Here is a 13,347-nt window from a genome sequence, read left to right on the forward strand (position 1 = left end):
AAGCCTCAATCCTCAACCCTTAGTCCTCATCCTCCATCATCAATCCTCAATCCTCATCCCTCAACCTTCAGTCCTCAATCGCCAAACCTCAATCTTCAAACCTCAATCCTCAATCTTCACACGTCAGTAGTCAGTCCTAAATCCTCAATCCTCAATCCTCAATCCTCAGTGCTCAACACTCAATCCTCAAACCTCAGTCCTCAATCCTCAATACTCAATCCTCAATCCTCAGTCCACAAACCTCAATCCTCAACCCTCAGTCCTCAATACTCAATTCTCAATCCTCAATCCTCAATCTTCAATCCTCAATCTTCAATCCTCAACACTCAATCCTCAATCCTCAGCATTCAATACTCAATACCCAATCTCCAATACTAAATCCTCAATCCTCAATCCTCAATCCTCATTCCTCAATCCTCAGTCCTCATACTCAATCCTCAGTCCTCAATACTCAATCTTCAATCCTCAACCCTCAAGCCTCAATCCTCAATCTTCAATCCTCAATCCTCAATTCTCAATCCTCAATCTTCAATCCTCAATACCCAATCCTCAATCTTCAATCCTCAATCCTCAATACTCAATACTCAATAGAATATCCTGAATTCTCAGGATTCTATACCGAATCCACAATATTCAATCATCAAATCTCAATCCCCAGACATCAATTCTCAACACTCAATCCGCAAACAACAGTCCTCAATCTTCAATCCTCAATCCTCAATCCTCAATCCTCAAACGTCAATCCTCAATCCTCAATCCTCAATACTCAATCCACAATCCTCAGTCCTCAAACCTCAATCCTCAACCCTCAATCTTCAATCCTCAGTACTCAATCTTCAAGCCTCAATCCTCAGTCCTCAATCCTCAATCCTCAATCCTCAATCCTCGACCCTAAATCCTCAATCTTCAACCCTCAATCCCCAATCCTCAATCTTCAATCCTCAATCCACAATCCTCAATCCTCAATCCTCCACCCTCAATCCTCATTCCTCAATCACCAATACACAACCCTCAATCCTCAATCCTGAGTCCTCAATATTCATCCCACAACCCTCAGCCATCAATCCTCAATACTCAATCATCAATCCTCAATTGTCAATACTCAATAGAATATCCTGTATTCTCAGTTTTCAATACTCAATCCACAATATTCAATCTTCAAATCTCAATCCTCAAACATCATTACTCAACACTCAATCCTCAACCCTCAGTCCTCAATCTTCAATCCAAAATCCTCAATCCTCAATCCTCAGACGTCAATCCTCAGACCTAAATCCTCAATCCTCAATCCTCAATCCTCAGTCCTCAACACTCAATACTCAAACCTCAGTCCTCAATCCCCAACCCTCAATCCTCAATCCTCAGGCCTCAAACCTCAATCCTCAACCCTCGGTCCTCAATACTCAACCCCCAATCCTCAATCCTCAATCTTCAATCCTCAACACTCAATCCTCAATCCTCAACCTTCAGTCCTCAATACCCAATCTCCAATTCTAAATCCTCAATCCTCAATCCTCAATCCTCAATCCTCAATCCTCAATCCTCAATCTTCAATCCTCAACACTCCATCCTCAATCCTCAACCTTCAATCCTCTATACCCAATCTCCAATTCTAAATCCTCAATCCACATTCCTCAATCCCCAATCCTCAATCCTCAATCTTCGATCCTCAATACTCAATGCTCAATCTTCAATCCTCAACACTCGGTCCTCAATCTTCAATACTCAATCCTCAATCCTCAATCATCAGTACTCAATACTCAATCTTCAATCATCAATCCTCAATCCTCAATCCTCAATCCTCAATCCTCAATCCTCAATCCTCAATCCTCAATCCTCATTCTCCAATCCTCAATACCCAATCCTCAATCTTCAATCCTCAATCCTCATTCCTCAATCCTCAATCCTCAATCCTCAATCCACAATCCTCAACCCTCAATATTCAATCCTCAATCCCCAATCCTCAATATTCAAACCTCAATCCTCAATCCTCAATCCTCAATCCTCAATCCTCAATCCTCAATCCTCAGTCCTCGTACTCAATCCTCAACACTCAATCCTCAATCCTCAATCTTCAATCATCAATACACAACCTTCAATCCTCAATCCTCAATCCTCAATCCTCAGTCCTCAATCTACAATGCTCAATCCTCAACCCTGTGCCCTCAATCCTCAATATTCAACACACAGACCTCAACCATCAATACTCAATACTCAACCATCAAACCCCAATTCTCAATTCTCAATCTCCAATCCTCAACCCTCAATCCTCAATCCTCAATCCTCAATCCTTAGCCCTCAATATTCAATCCTCAATCCCCAATCCTCAATATTCAAACCTCAATCCTCAATCCTCAATCCTCAATCCTCAGTCCTCAATCCTCAATCCTCAATCCTCAATCCTCAATCCTCAATCCTCAATCCTCAATCCTCAGTCCTCAATCCTCCATCCTCAATCCTCAAACGTTAATCCTCAATCCTCAATCCTCAATCCTCAATCCTCAGTCCTCAATCCACAGTCCCCAATCCTCAGACTTCAATCCTCAATCCTCAATGCTCAGACCTCGACGCTCAGTCCCCAATCCTCTATCCTTAATGATAAAACCTCAAATCCTCCATCTTCAATACTACAATCCTCAATCCCCAATCCTCAATCGTCATTCCTCAATCCACAATCCTCAAACCTCAATCCTCAACCCTCAGACCTCATCCTCTATCCTTTATCCTCTGTCCTCAGTCCTCAACCCTCAATCCTCAACCTTCAATTCTCAATACTCAATCTCCAATCCTCAATCCTCAATCCTCAATCCACAGTCCTCAACCCTCAATCTTCAATCCTCAATCCCCAATCCTCAATATTCACACCTCAATCCTCAATCCTCAATCCTCAATCCTCAATCCTCAATCCTCCATCCTCAATCCTCAAACGTTAATCGTCAATCCTCAATACTCAATCCTCAATCCTCAGTCCTCAATCCTCAATCCCCAATCCTCAGACTTCAATCCTCAATCCTCAACACTCAGTCCTCGACGCTCAGTCCCCAATCCTCTATCCTTAACGACAAAACATTCAATCCTACATCTTCAATACTACAATCCTCAATCCCCAATCCTCAAACGTCATTCCTCAATCCACAATCCTCAATCCTCAATCCTCAGTCGTCAAACCTCAATCCTCAACCCTCAGTCCTCATCCTCTATCCTCTATCCTCTGTCCTCAATCCTCAATCCTCAATCCTCAATCTTCAATTCTCAATACTCAATCTCCAATCCTCAACCCTCAATCCTCAATCCTCAATCCTCAATCATCAATCCTCAATACTCAATAATCAATCCTCAATCCTCAAACCTCAATCCTGAATCCTGAGTCCTCAAGCCTCAATCCTCAACCCTTAGTCCTCATCCTCCATCATCAATCCTCAATCCTCAACTCTCAATCTTCAATCCTCAATCCCCAATCCTCAATATTCAAACCTCAATCCTCAATCCCCAATCCTAAATCCTCAATCCTCAATCCTCCATCCTCAATCCTCAAACGTTAATCCTCAATCCTCAATCCTCAATCGTCAACCCTCAGTACTCAATCTTCAATCCTCAATCCTCAATCCTCAATACTCAATCCTCAATACTCAACCGTCAATACCCAATACTCAATCTTCAATCCTCAATCCTCAATCCTCTGTCCTCAATCCTCAATCCTCAATCCTCAATCCTCTGTCCTCAATCCTCAATCCTCAATCCTCAATCTTCAATTCTCAATACTCAATCTCCAATCCTCAATCCTCAATCCTCAATCCTCAGTCGTCAAACCTCAATCCTCAACCCTCAGTCCTCATCCTCTATCCTCTATCCTCTGTCCTCAATCCTCAATCCTCAATCCTCAATCTTCAATTCTCAATACTCAATCTCCAATCCTCAGTCCTCAATCCTCAATCCTCAATCCTCATTCTCCAATCCTCAATACCCAATCCTCAATCTTCAATCCTCAATCCTCATTCCTCAATCCTCAATCCTCAATCCTCAATCCACAATCCTCAACCCTCAATATTCAATCCTCAATCCCCAATCCTCAATATTCAAACCTCAATCCTCAATCCTCAATCCTCAATCCTCAATCCTCAATCCTCAATCCTCAGTCCTCGTCCTCAATCCTCAACACTCAATCCTCAATCTTCAATCTTCAATCATCAATACACAACCTTCAATCCTCAATCCTCAATCCTCAACCCTCAGTCCTCATCCTCTATCCTCTATCCTCTGTCCTCAATCCTCAATCCTCAATCCTCAATCTTCAATTCTCAATACTCAATCTCCAATCCTCAATCCTCAATCCTCAATCCTCAATCCTCATTCTCCAATCCTCAATACCCAATCCTCAATCTTCAATCCTCAACCCTCATTCCTCAATCCTCAATCCTCAATCCACAATCCTCAACCCTCAATATTCAATCCTCAATCCCCAATCCTCAATAATCAAACCTCAGTCCTCAAACCGCAATCCTCAACCCTCAGTCCTCATCCTCAATCTTCAATCCTCAATCCTCAACCCTCAATACTCAATAATCAATTCTCAATCCTCAATCCTCAATACTCAATCCTCAATCCTCAACCGTCAATACCCAATACTCAATCTTCAATCCTCAATCCTCAATCCTCAATCCTCAATCCTAATTCCTCAATCTTCAATCCTCAATACTCAATCTTCAATCCTCAATCCTCAAACCTCAATCCTGAATCCTGAGTCCTGAAACCTCAATCCTCAACCCTCAGTCCTCATCCTCCATCATCAATCCTCAATCCTCAACTCTCAACCTTCAGTCCTCAATCGCCAAACCTCAATCTTCAATCCTCAATCCTCAATCCTCAAACGTCAACACTCAGTCCTAAATCCTCAATCCTCAATCCTCAATCCTCAGTGCTCAACACTCAATCCTCAAACCTCAGTCCTCAATCCTCAATCCTCAATCCTCAATCCTCAGTCTTCAATCCTCAATACTCTATCTTCAATCCTCAATCCTCAATCCTCAATCCTCCATCCTCAATCCTCAAACGTTAATCCTCAATCCTCAATCCTCAATCATCAATCCTCAATCCTCATTCCTCAATCTTCAATTCTCAATACTCAATCTCCAATCCTCAATCCTCAATCCTCAATCCTCAATCCTCATTCTCCAATCCTCAATACCCAATCCTCAATCTTCAATCCTCAATCCTCATTCCTCAATCCTCTATCCTCAATCTTCAATCCACAATCCTCAACCCTCAATATTCAATCCTCAATCCCCAATCCTCAATATTCAAACCTCAATCCTCAATCCTCAATCCTCAATCCTCAATCCTCAATCCTCAATCCTCAGTCCTCGTACTCAATCCTCAACACTCAATCCTCAATCGTCAATCTTCAATCATCAATACACAACCTTCAATCCTCAATCCTCAATCCTCAATCCTCAATCCTCAGTCCTCAATCTACAATGCTCAATCCTCAACCCTGTGCCCTCAATCCTCAATATTCAACACACAGACCTCAACCATCAATCCTCAATACTCAACCATCAATCCCCAATTCTCAATTCTCAATCTTCAATCCTCAACCCTCAATCCTCAATCCTCAATCCTCAATCCTTAGCCCTCAATATTCAATCCTCAATCCCCAATCCTCAATATTCAAACCTCAATCCTCAATCCTCAATCCTCAATCCTCAGTCCTCAATCCTCAATCCTCAATCCTCAATCCTCAATCCTCAATCCTCAATCCTCAATCCTCAGTCCTCAATCCTCCATCCTCAATCCTCAAACGTTAATCCTCAATCCTCAATCCTCAATCCTCAATCCTCAGTCCTCAATCCACAGTCCCCAATCCTCAGACTTCAATCCTCAATTCTCAATGCTCAGACCTCGACGCTCAGTCCCCAATCCTCTATCCTTAATGATAAAACCTCAATCCTCCATCTTCAATACTACAATCCTCAATCCCCAATCCTCAATCGTCATTCCTCAATCCACAATCCTCAAACCTCAATCCTCAACCCTCAGACCTCATCCTCTATCCTTTATCCTCTGTCCTCAGTCCTCAACCCTCAATCCTCAGCCTTCAATTCTCAATACTCAATCTCCAATCCTCAATCCTCAATCCTCAATCCACAATCCTCAACCCTCAATCTTCAATCCTCAATCCCCAATCCTCAATATTCAAACCTCAATCCTCAATCCTCAATCCTCAATCCTCAATCCTCAATCCTCAATCCTCAATCTTCAATCCTCAACACTCCATCCTCAATCCTCAACCTTCAATCCTCAATACCCAATCTCCAATTCTAGATCCTCAATCCACATTCCTCAATCCCCAATCCTCAATCCTCAATCTTCGATCCTCAATCCTGAATGCTCAATCTTCAATCCTCAACACTCAGTCCTCAATCTTCAATACTCAATCCTCAATCCTCAATCATCAGTACTCAATACTCAATCTTCAATCATCAATCCTCAATCCTCAATCCTCAATCCTCAATCCTCAATCCTCAATCTTCAATCCTCAATCCTCAATCCTCAATCCTCCATCCTCAATGCTCAAACGTTAATCCTCAATCCTCAATCCTCAATCCTCAATCCTCAGTCCTAAATCCTCAATCCCCAACCCTCAGTCTTCAATCCTCAATCCTCAATACTCAGTCCTCGACGCTCAGTCCCCAATCCACTATCCTTAATTATCAAACCTCAATCCTCCGTCTTCAATACTGCAATCCTCAATCCCCAATCCTCAAACGTTATTCCTCAATCCACAATCCTCAAACCTCAATCCTCATTCGTCAAACCTCAATCCTCAACCCTGAGTCCTCATCATCTATCCCCTATCCTCTATCCACAATCCTCAATCCTCAATCCTCAATCTTCAATCCTCAATCCTCAATCCTCAAACGTCAACACTCAGTCCTAAATCCTCAATCCTCAATCCTCAATCCTCAGTGCTCAACGCTCAATCCTCAAACCTCAGTCCTCAATCCTCAATCCTCAATTCTCAATCCTCAGTCTTCAATCCTCAATACTCTATCTTCAATCCTCAATCCTCAATCCTCAATCCTCAATCGTCAATCCTCAATCCTCAATCTTCAATCCTCAATCCTCAATCCTCAATCCTCCATCCTCAATCCTCAAACGTTAATCCTCAATCCTCAATCCTCAATCATCAATCCTCAGTCCTCAATCCTCAGTCCCCAATCCTCAGACTTCAATACTCAATCCTCAATACTCAGACCTCGACGCTCAGTCCCCAATCCTCTATCCTTAATGATAAAACCTCAATCCTCCATCTTCAATACTACAATCCTCAATCCCCAATCCCCAAACGTCATTCCTCAATCCACAATCCTCAATCCTCAATCCTCAACCCTCAGTCCTCATCCTCTATCCTTTATCCTCTGTCCTCAGTCCTCAACCCTCAATCCTCAACCTTCAATTCTCAATACTCAATCTCCAATCCTCAATCCTCAATCCTCAATCCACAGTCCTCAACCCTCAATCTTCAATCCTCAATCCCCAATCCTCAATATTCACACCTCAATCCTCAATCCTCAATCCTCAATCCTCAATCCTCAATCCTCAATCCTCCATCCTCAATCCTCAAACGTTAATCGTCAATCCTCAATACTCAATCCTCAATCCTCAGTCCTCAATCCTCAATCCCCAATCCTCAGACTTCAATCCTCAATCCTCAACCCTCAGTCCTCATCCTCTATCCTCTATCCTCTGTCCTCAATCCTCAATCCTCAATCCTCAACCCTCAGTCCTCATCCTCAATCTTCAATCCTCAATCCTCAACCCTCAATACTCAATCTTCAATCCTCAATCCTCAATCCTCAATACTCAATCCTCAATACTCAACCGTCAATACCCAATACTCAATCTTCAATCCTCAATCCTCAATCCTCTGTCCTCAATCCTCAATCCTCAATCCTCAATCTTCAATTCTCAATACTCAATCTCCAATCCACAATCCTCAATCCTCAATCCTCAGTCGTCAAACCTCAATCCTCAACCCTCAGTCCTCATCCTCTATCCTCTATCCTCTGTCCTCAATCCTCAATCCTCAATCCTCAATCTTCAATTCTCAATACTTAATCTCCAATCCTCAATCCTCAATCCTCAATCCTCAATTCTCATTCTCCAATCCTCAATACCCAATCCTCAATCTTCAATCCTCAATCCTCATTCCTCAATCCTCAATCCTCAATCCCCAATCATCGATCCTCAATCCCCATCCCTCAATCTTCAATCCTGAATCCTCAATCCTCGGTCCTCAATCCTCAATCCTCTGCTCTCAGTCCTCGTCCTCAATCCTCAACACTCAATCCTCAATCCTCAACCTTCAATACCCAATACTCAATCTTGAATCCTCAATCCTCAATCCTCAATCCTCAATCCTCAATCCTCAATCCTAATTCCTCAATCTTCAATCCTCAATACTCAATCTTCAATCCTCAATCCTCAAACCTCAATCCTCAACCCTCAGTCCTCATCCTCCATCATCAATCCTCAATCCTCAACTCTCAACCTTCAGTCCTCAAACGCCAAACCTCAACCTTCAATCCTCAATCCTCAATCCTCAAACGTCAACACTCAGTCCTAAATCCTCAATCCTCAATCCTCAATCCTCAGTGCTCAACACTCAATCCTCAAACCTCAGTCCTCGATCCTCAATCCTCAATCCTCAATCCTCAGTCTTCAATCCTCAATACTCTATCTTCAATCCTCAATCCTCAATCCTCAATCCTCAATCGTCAATCCTCAATCCTCAATCTTCAATCCTCAATCCTCAATCCTCAATCCTCCATCCTCAATCCTCAAACGTTAATCCTCAATCCTCAATCCTCAATCATCAATCCTCAGTCCTCAATCCTCAGTCCCCAATCCTCAGACTTCAATACTCAATCCTCAATACTCAGACCTCGACGCTCAGTCCCCAATCCTCTATCCTTAATGATAAAACCTCAATCCACCATCTTCAATACTACAATCCTCAATCCCCAATCCCCAAACGTCATTCCTCAATCCACAATCCTCAATCTTCAATCCTCAGCCCTCAGTCCTCATCCTCTATCCTTTATCCTCTGTCCTCAGTCCTCAACCCTCAATCCTCAACCTTCAATTCTCAATACTCAATCTCCAATCCGCAATCCTCAATCCTCAATCCACAGTCCTCAACCCTCAATCTTCAATCCTCAATCCCCAATCCTCAATACTCACACCTCAATCCTCAATCCTCAATCCTCAATCCTCAATCCTCAATCCTCCATCCTCAATCCTCAAACGTTAATCGTCAATCCTCAATACTCAATCCTCAATCCTCAGTCCTCAATCCTCAATCCCCAATCCTCAGACTTCAATCCTCAATCCTCAACCCTCAGTCATCATCCTCTATCCTCTATCCTCTGTCCTCAATCCTCAATCCTCAATCCTCAATCCTCATTCTCCAATCCTCAATACCCAATCCTCAATCTTCAATCCTCAATCCTCATTCCTCAATCCTCAATCCTCAATCCTCAATCCACAATCCTCAACCCTCAATATTCAATCCTCAATCCCCAATCCTCAATATTCAAACCTCAATCCTCAATCCTCAATCCTCAATCCTCAATCCTCAATCCTCAATCCTCAGTCCTCGTACTCAATCCTCAACACTCAATCCTCAATCCTCAATCTTCAATCATCAATACACAACCTTCAATCCTCAATCCTCAATCCTCAATCCTCAGTCCTCAATCTACAATGCTCAATCCTCAACCCTGTGCCCTGAATCCTCAATATTCAACACACAGACCTCAACCATCAATACCCAATACTCAACCATCAATCCCCAATTCTCAATTCTCAATCTTCAATCCTCAACCCTCAATCCTCAATCCTCAATCCTCAATCCTTAGCCCTCAATATTCAATCCTCAATCCCCAATCCTCAATATTCAAACCTCAATCCTCAATCCTCAATCCTCAATCCTCAGTCCTCAATCCTCAATCCTCAATCCTCAATCCTCAATCCTCAATCCTCAATCCTCAATCCTCAGTCCTCAATCCTCCATCCTCAATCCTCAAACGTTAATCCTCAATCCTCAATCCGCAATCCTCAGTCCTCAATCCACAGTCCCCAATCCTCAGACTTCAATCCTCAATCCTCAATGCTCAGACCTCGACGCTCAGTCCCCAATCCTCTATCCTTAATGATAAAACCTCAATCCTCCATCTTCAATACTACAATCCTCAATCCCCAATCCTCAATCGTCATTCCTCAATCCACAATCCTCAAACCTCAATCCTCAACCCTCAGACCTCATCCTCTATCCTTTATCCTCTGTCCTCAGTCCTCAACCCTCAATCCTCAACCTTCAATTCTCAATACTCAATCTCCAATCCTCAATCCTCAATCCTCAATCCACAGTCCTCAACCCTCAATCTTCAATCCTCAATCCCCAATCCTCAATATTCACACCTCAATCCTCAATCCTCAATCCTCAATCCTCAATCCTCAATCCTCCATCCTCAATCCTCAAACGTTAATCGTCAATCCTCAATACTCAATCCTCAATCCTCAGTCCTCAATCCTCAACCCCAATCCTCAGACTTCAATCCTCAATCCTCAACACTCAGTCCTCGACGCTCAGTCCCCAATCCTCTATCCTTAATGACAAAACATTCAATCCTACATCTTCAATACTACAATCCTCAATCCCCAATCCTCAAACGTCATTCCTCAATCCTCAATCCTCAATCCTCAATCCTCAGTCGTCAAACCTCAATCCTCAACCCTCAGTCCTCATCCTCTATCCTCTATCCTCTGTCCTCAATCCTCAATCCTGAATCCTCAATCTTCAATTCTCAATACTCAATCTCCAATCCTCAACCCTCAATCCTCAATCCTCAATCCTCAATCATCAATCCTCAATACTCAATAATCAATCCTCAATCCTCAAACCTCAATCCTGAATCCTGAGTCCTCAAGCCTCAATCCTCAACCCTTAGTCCTCATCCTCCATCATCAATCCTCAATCCTCAACTCTCAATCTTCAATCCTCAATCCCCAATCCTCAATATTCAAACCTCAATCCTCAATCCCCAAACCTAAATCCTCAATCCTCAATCCTCCATCCTCAATCCTCAAACGTTAATCCTCAATCCTCAATCCTCAATCGTCAACCCTCAGTACTCAATCTTCAATCCTCAATCCTCAATCCTCAATACTCAATCCTCAATACTCAACCGTCAATACCCAATACTCAATCTTCAATCCTCAATCCTCAATCCTCTGTCCTCAATCCTCGATCCTCAATCCTCTATCCTCTGTCCTCAATCCTCAATCCTCAATCCTCAATCTTCAATTCTCAATACTCAATCTCCAATCCTCAATCCTCAATCCTCAATCCTCAGTCGTCAAACCTCAATCCTCAACCCTCAGTCCTCATCCTCTATCCTCTATCCTCTGTCCTCAATCCTCAATCCTCAATCCTCAATCTTCAATTCTCAATACTCAATCTCCAATCCTCAGTCCTCAATCCTCAATCCTCAATCCTCAATCCTGAATCCTCAATCCTCAATCCTCAGTCCTCGTACTCAATCCTCAACACTCAATCCTCAATCCTCAATCTTCAATCATCAATACACAACCTTCAATCCTCAATCCTCAATCCTCAATCCTCAGTCCTCAATCTACAATGCTCAATCCTCAACCCTGTGCCCTCAATCCTCAATATTCAACACACAGACCTCAACCATCAATCCTCAATACTCAACCATCAATCCCCAATTCTCGATTCTCAATCTTCAATCCTCAACCCTCAATCCTCAATCCTCAATCCTCAATCCTTAGCCCACAATATTCAATCCTCAATCCCCAATCCTCAATATTCAAACCTCAATCCTCAATCCTCAATCCTCAGTCCTCAATCCACAGTCCCCAATCCTCAGACTTCAATCCTCAATCCTCAATGCTCAGACCTCGACGCTCAGTCCCCAATCCTCTATCCTTAATGATAAAACCTCAATCCTCCATCTTCAATACTACAAGCCTCAATCCCCAATCCTCAATCGTCATTCCTCAATCCACAATCCTCAAACCTCAATCCTCAACCCTCAGACCTCATCCTCTATCCTTTATCCTCTGTCCTCAGTCCTCAACCCTCAATCCTCAACCTTCAATCCTCAATACTCAATCTCCAATCCTCAATCCTCAATCCTCAATCCACAATCCTCAACCCTCAATCTGCAATCCTCAATCCCCAATCCTCAATATTCAAACCTCAATCCCCAATGCTCAATCCTCAATCCTCAATCCTCAATCCTCCATCCTCAATCCTCAAACGTTAATCCTCATTCCTCAATCCTCAATCCTCAATCCTCAGTCCTCAATCCTCAATCCCCAATCCTCAGACTTCAATCCTCAATCCTCAACACTCAGTCCTCGACGCTCAGTCCCCAATCCTCTATCCTTAATGACAAAACATTCAATCCTACATCTTCAATACTACAATCCTCAATCCCCAATCCTCAAACGTCATTCCTCAATCCACAATCCTCAATCCTCAATCCTCAGTCGTCAAACCTCAATCCTCAACCCTCAGTCCTCATCCTCTATCCTCTATCCTCTGTCCTCAATCCTCAATCCTCAATTCTCAATCTTCAATTCTCAATACTCAATCTCCAATCCTCAATCCTCAATCCTCAATCCTCAATCATCAATCCTCAATACTCAATAATCAATCCTCAATCCTCAAACCTCAATCCTGAATCCTGAGTCCTCAAGCCTCAATCCTCAACCCTTAGTCCTCATCCTCCATCATCAATCCTCAATCCTCAACCCTCAATCTTCAGTCCTCAATCCCCAATCCTCAATATCCAAACCTCAATCCTCAATCCCCAATCCTCAATCCTCAATCCTCAATCCTCCACCCTCAATCCTCAAACGTTAATCCTCAATCCTCAATCCTCAATCCTCAATCCTTAGCCCACAATATTCAATCCTCAATCCCCAATCCTCAATATTCAAACCTCAATCCTCAATCCTCAATCCTCAGTCCTCAATCCTCAATCCTCAATCCTCAATCCTCAATCCTCAATCCTCAATCCTCAATCCTCAGTCCTCAATCCTCCATCCTCAATCCTCAAACGTTAATCCTCAATCCTCAATCCTCAATCCTCAATCCTCAGTCCTCAATCCTCAATCCCCAATCCTCAGACTTCAATCCTCAATCCTCAACACTCAGTCCTCGACGCTCAGTCCCCAATCCTCTATCCTTAATGACAAAACATTCAATCCTACATCTTCAATACTACAATCCTCAATCCCCAATCCTCAAACGTC

The sequence above is a fragment of the Calliopsis andreniformis genome, unplaced genomic scaffold, assembly GCF_051401765.1.
Source record: "Calliopsis andreniformis isolate RMS-2024a unplaced genomic scaffold, iyCalAndr_principal scaffold0047, whole genome shotgun sequence".
In the NCBI taxonomy this organism is placed as follows: domain Eukaryota; kingdom Metazoa; phylum Arthropoda; class Insecta; order Hymenoptera; family Andrenidae; genus Calliopsis; species Calliopsis andreniformis.